We start from the raw sequence: 5,908 nt of genomic DNA on the forward strand, positions 1-5,908 counted from the left end.
GGATCCGTCCTCCATTGACTTTCAATGTTAAAGATAATACAACCGGATCCTTTCATAACAGATATTATCAGTAACGGAAGCATTTTTGATAAACCCTGCCGGATCCAGCAAAAATGCTAGTGTGAAAGTGGCCTTAGGCCTCTTTCACACTATCTTTTTTTTTTTTTTCGTTTTTGCTGGCCGTTTTTTGAGTTCCGTATACGGTCCGTATACGGAACCATTCATTTCAATGGTTCCGCAAAAAAACCGGAATGTACTCCGTATGCATTCCGTTTCCGTTTTTACGCTCCGTTGAAAGATAGAACATGTCCTATTATTGCCTGCAAATCAGGTTCCGTGGCTCCATTCAAGTCAATGGGTCCGCAAATAAAACCGAACACATAGGGAAATGCATCCGTATGTCTTCCGTATCCATTCCATTTTTGCGGAACCATCTATTAAAAATGTTATGCCCAGCCCAATTCTTTCTATGTAATTACTGTATACTGTGTCAACAGTTATTCTAAGCTGTATGTACCTGCACTCGTCAGATCGCAGAAGATAAGCAGCTTAAGGCTTGGCAAGTACCAGCTTGGGAGACTGGTTGGGAATCCCTGGTTCCGTTGACTTGGATGAGATTTTACCACAAGCAAAATAAAAAAAATTTCCTTTATCAAAGTGGAGTTGGATTTCTACAACCTTTTTTCATATAATTACCCGTTGCCTGACTCGGGTTATCCGTGCCCACAGCTGAAGGAGGGACAGGTGAGAGCTGCTGAACTTTCTTTTTTTCTCACTGTATACTGTATATGCCATATGGAAAAACGGAACAGAAAAATGGAATGGAAACGGAAACACAACAGAAACAAAAAAACGGAACATCGGATCCGTGAAAAACGGACCGCTAAACACTGAAATAGCCATACGGTAGTGTGAAAGAGGCCTCATTCTGTTCCAGATCCACAGTAATTGTGCAATAATTGTTCAGAGCGTTTGGCAGATCCCAGACAAGTTGTTATTTGCCGCCTGCAAATGGAGCTGCTCGATTGAGAAGGTGTTGTGTCAGGACCTTCTAATAGTCAATGTGAAAAAAAAAATATGATGGTATAGGGATAGTAGAAGAAGCAAAAAAAAAAAAAAAAAGGAGCTGGGGATTCCTTCACTAGCATTAGAGGTAGCAGTCGAACGTGGGCTTTGGAACCTGAAGGTGCCGGAAGACCCCTTTGCAAAGGACCTGGTTTTATAAATGGCACATGGTAGTTAGTGGCCCTGCATTTGCATTGAGTGAACGAGCTCCAAGTTATACCAGCAGCATACGCCAGTTGATGATAGCCAGGCACGCTTCTGGCAGTCCGTGCACCTATACTGATATCTATGCCAGCGTCTGACGTAAAAGATGATAAATGTGGCAAGGCTGCTGGCCCGCGCTCTCCCCACCCTCACCATACCCTTGCACAAGCGGTGTTGAAAAAGTTGCAAACATACAGTTTGCAACTTTTTCACGCCAGATAACTGGCATCCATTTATAATAAATCTGCCCCATAGCCTTCGGAAATGCCTGGCTGTTTGTATATCAAAGAGCCCGATATAAAAAGAAAAACCCTTGGGGCAGAGTTACTAGTCCTGGGTAATATCTAGACAGTGTAAACTTAATAGACAGTAGAAAGCTGAACCTTCTGAACCTTTATCATAGTGGTTCCTACTGGATGATAAATTTGGTGCATTTTTAGGTATCTTTGTCTAACGTTACGCAACAAATTCAATTTGCTGCAAAGCATGCACGCCAGTTTTTTGGCACACATTAAGCCAAAATCTTAGCATATTTAGCTTAGGCTACTTTCACACCTGCACTTTTCCTTTCCGCTATTGAGATCCGTCCTATAGCTTCCGTTTTGTCCCCATTTATTGTCAACGGGGACAAAACTGAACGAAATTGAATGCACCAGAATGCATTTTGTTCCATTTGATTACGTCCCCATCGCTGACAGAAAAACGCTGTGCAGCGTACTCAAGTTGTTTAATAGTGTTTCTGGGTGTAGTAGTGCAATAGACACTAACCTGAGGGCTGACTCTCTGCATAGGCAGGTGATGGTAGGAAAATGTTCGTGACGCCAGTGCCAATTAAACGGTGGCACGCCGTTTGCTGATAGCAGGAATAAATGAGGAACACCGTGATGTTAAAACAGAACTCCAACTTTAGTAGTTTTCATAGAGACATTAACGGAAGCACAGTTCCTTTGCATACAGTTGATTTTTCAATACGGTCGAGGCAGGCAATACAGATTAAGCAAGGTGACTTCAGAGTGTGAAACACAGGACTTGCAGTACAGGAGCTTGCACTCTATTCCTGACTGATCCTGGGACATAGAAAATCTTCTCCAAGGCCCAATACCTTAACTCTGGCGTATATCCTTGGTTCTCTCTTTATAAAGTACCTCCTCTGTTATCTTGAGTACCTCTTGCTTTCCTTGACATGCCTCTGTCTCTCCCTCAGCTTCCTCAGCCTCTAGAAACTTCAGCACACTCTAGAAACTTTGACTAGTGGTCTTCCTGCTTCTGCATATATATATTCAGGAGGGGAACCTTCTCCTTGGATTCGGAACCCGGTTACAGGGACTGCAATACACTCTCCTGGTCCGCAGGCTTCAGGCCTGGACTTTTCTCTGAATCAGTCTAAGCTCCAGCTTCAGACTACAGGCTGCAGCTTTAGACAGACACTTAGACTAGATTCCCTTCACTTCCTGACTGGGTCTTATATAAACTAGGGCTCTCTAGCTTCCTCTAGTGACTAGAAGCTGGAATGACACCCCTAGAGGCCTGTACATGCAAGTATATAGTAACAGGGAAATACATAGCATTACATTACATGACAATTTATAAAAATGACATATACCAACTTCCCCATAAATAAGGGGGGACGACAGCACACCAAGTGACACTTTTGTAGTGACGGGCATTACAGTCCCCGTACACTACATACCCCACTGCTTTAAGCTGAGTTCGCCTCGTACTCCATCAGGGCGCCCAACTGGAATCTCTACCAGAAACAGAGACATGCAGGCATACATTTATGTAATTCATCTGCATTTACGTTCATATCAGGTCCAACTGGCAAAGGTGAAGGGTGGTGACAAGGGGCGTCGTTCTCTTCTCTAGGATAGTGAATGGAACTGGGGCGCTGACCTGGCACAGCGTAACATTATAACCAGGATAGTCCATGACAATGAATAAGTCCATAATAGAACAGCACAATAGATAAAACAGTATAAAGTTCTTGGAGGCTCAAAGAACAAACATGAGTCCGTACCCAGGTTATTTTCCCTATTAAATCACAGAGGCTCTCATGCGGTGGAGTCCATCTCTGGGCACATTTCCTTTTAAAGAGCAAAAATCTCAGAGGCTCAGGTTCTTTTGAGTCTGTCTCCGGGCACGGTTCCTTAATATAAAGTTGCACAATAAAATTGTAGAATATAAAACAAGTGCTGTAATACCCCTGATCAACCTGAAAAGGGGGTGAAGGGTAAAAGGTGCAACTAAGGAACAGGCACAACTTGGCGTGGGGGTAGCAAAAGCAGGCAGGAGGAGGTCCTGGAAACAAACTTGGCTTTGTTGGCTTTTTACTTCAGTGGTCAACACCTACCACTGAGCGTGGATGAACTGGCAGTCGCCACAAACGACCAGGAACATAGGACTCCTGTCCTGGAAGGGTTAATACCCTCATTTATTGATGAAATAAATCAAAAGGCCTAGCAGGTGGTTTACAGAGGCATAATCACTTGACCCTGCTGGCAAATATGGCCTGTAGTGTCCTCTACAGGAGGATGGGCCACATAACGGTTGTTAGGGGGCAGCTAGAGTAAAGGGGCCCCTAATAGGTATTGGCCCCATGGGCCTAGGGGTAAACCCTTGGGTGGACCGTACCGGTCCCGGCAGATAATGGTGGGATGGATTGGAGCGGTTACCGCCGCCTCAAGCGGTCCGGTGGGCTCTGTGCAGCAATTCACAGCAACAGGGGTCTTCTTTGGGGCACTGGCGGAGCGGTGGCAGCAGAAGGTAGTCTACGGGTGGTGACAGGCACCCTTACCTCGTCCTTCTTCGGCGGCGTCTGGATCCTGGCGGTCGCGATCTTGCGCAGCTCCCGCAACTTCTCCTCCAGCCGGACAATCTGCTCACGATGCTCTCCGTGTCAGAGTCGCGGTCATCTTCTGGCGCCGCCGGCGCAGGTACAGTCACCGATGGCGCGGACTCGGCCTCTGCAGGTTTGGTGATGCATCGGGTCTTCGACCCCTCAGATGTTCTCAAAGGTATTTCGAAGTCCCTTTAGATTTTCCATCTCTTGCATGGTCTTCTCCCGACGAGGCAGCTCGGGGGAAGGGTAAGGGCTCACCACATTTTTCCAACACGGTTTGGCTGCCAGAAGACGTTAGGCCAATGAAGGAGCTCCGCTCCTGGAAGGCGTGATGGGCCGGCTCTGGAGAGCGTTCCGGTTCCCGCTCGCAGCCAGAGTAGTCTTCTTTTCTGCCTCAGTCCTCAGGTACTCGCTTGGGGGGTCACGGCAGTGCATAAGGGCCTCTCAGGCTCTCGGCGGGGTGAACTCCACTCTCCCTCGCGGAGGCTGTGCTGATAGGAAGGGAGGTAGTCTCTCTTGACAGACCTTCTGTTAACATATAGGTCTCTGCCAGTCAGGTAATCTTGGATGAACCCGTAGCCACGGGTTTTGTCAAAGGACACCACCACTCCCTTTCTCCTTTCCAGGCGGGGTTGGTGTGTTGGTGTGTCGTTCATGAATGGTCTTGGTCAACTCTTCATAGTAGATCTTGGTCTTGGTATTTCGCTTATTGCGGCCTCCCGGATCTCCGCCATTAGTGAGGACCATTTGAAAGAGGGCTGAAAGAAGTCTCTCCACGAGCCATAGCAGGGCTCTTGTTCTTTCCCCCTTGGGCGGCAGGCGGGTTTCTCGGTCCCGGAGAGTAGGCCGTGGAGCCTCCTCTGGCTCTACACCAATATCAGTCATCTCTGGTATGTCAGGCGCGGACGCTGCAGCAACGCTCTGATCACTTTCCAACATGCTCGATCCTTCTCTGGAGAGCGATAGGGTCGCGTCAATTAAATCAGCCAGCTCCTCCCCTTGCACTGGGAGGCCGCCCCCCAGGTATTCCAGTATATGGAAGGCGGTGTCCATGCTGGCAGACATGCAAATGTCCAGATAAGCAGTGGCGCTGACCTTGAACTTCCTTCCGCTATTTCCTCAGAAAGGCGCCAATTTTTCCCGCCTTTTGGGATGAAGATGACGCAGCAGTTATTTCAGCAAGCTCAGCGGCCATCTTTAGCAAGAAACGCTGTCTATTCACTGACAGCAAGCAGGATGATGAAAAGTCCACAAAACACTCCAATGTGGCGTTTTTCTTCCTCTTGGTAGGGCAACACTGCACAGCGCTTTTTGGAGGTTTTAGGCACACTTTGGGTAGGATTTTCAGTCCACAAAGTCCACTTTAAATAAACAGGCAATTTGTCACTTTGGTCACAGGGCAACTGTATAAGGCACAAAGTTCACGCTTCTTGCACTAGAAAGCGTGCGTATCCTGTTCGTGACGCCAAAGAGGTGCAGCGTACTCAAGTTGTGTTTAATAGTGTTTCTGGGTGTAGTAGTGCAATAGACACTAACCTGAGACGGCTGACTCTCTGCATAGGCAGGTGATGGTAGGAAAATGTTCGTGACGCCAGTGCCAATTAAACGGTGGCACGCCGTTTGCTGATAGCAGGAATAAATGAGGAACACCGTGATGTTAAAACAGAACTCCAACTTTAGTAGTTTTCATAGAGACATTAACGGAAGCACAGTTCCTTTGCATACAGTTGATTTTTCAATACGGTCGATGCAGGCAATACAGATTAAGCAAGGTGACTTCAGAGTGTGAAACACAGGACT

At 47.1% G+C, this 5,908-nt stretch overlaps 1 pseudogene; it reads left to right on the forward strand.

Moving 5' to 3' along the window:
• Positions 1-489: 489 nt before the first annotated feature.
• Positions 490-608, forward strand: LOC120996669 (annotated as a pseudogene).
• Positions 609-5,908: the final 5,300 nt, after the last annotated feature.

The sequence above is a fragment of the Bufo bufo genome, chromosome 3 (assembly GCF_905171765.1).
Source record: "Bufo bufo chromosome 3, aBufBuf1.1, whole genome shotgun sequence".
Taxonomy (NCBI): Eukaryota; Metazoa; Chordata; class Amphibia; order Anura; family Bufonidae; genus Bufo; species Bufo bufo.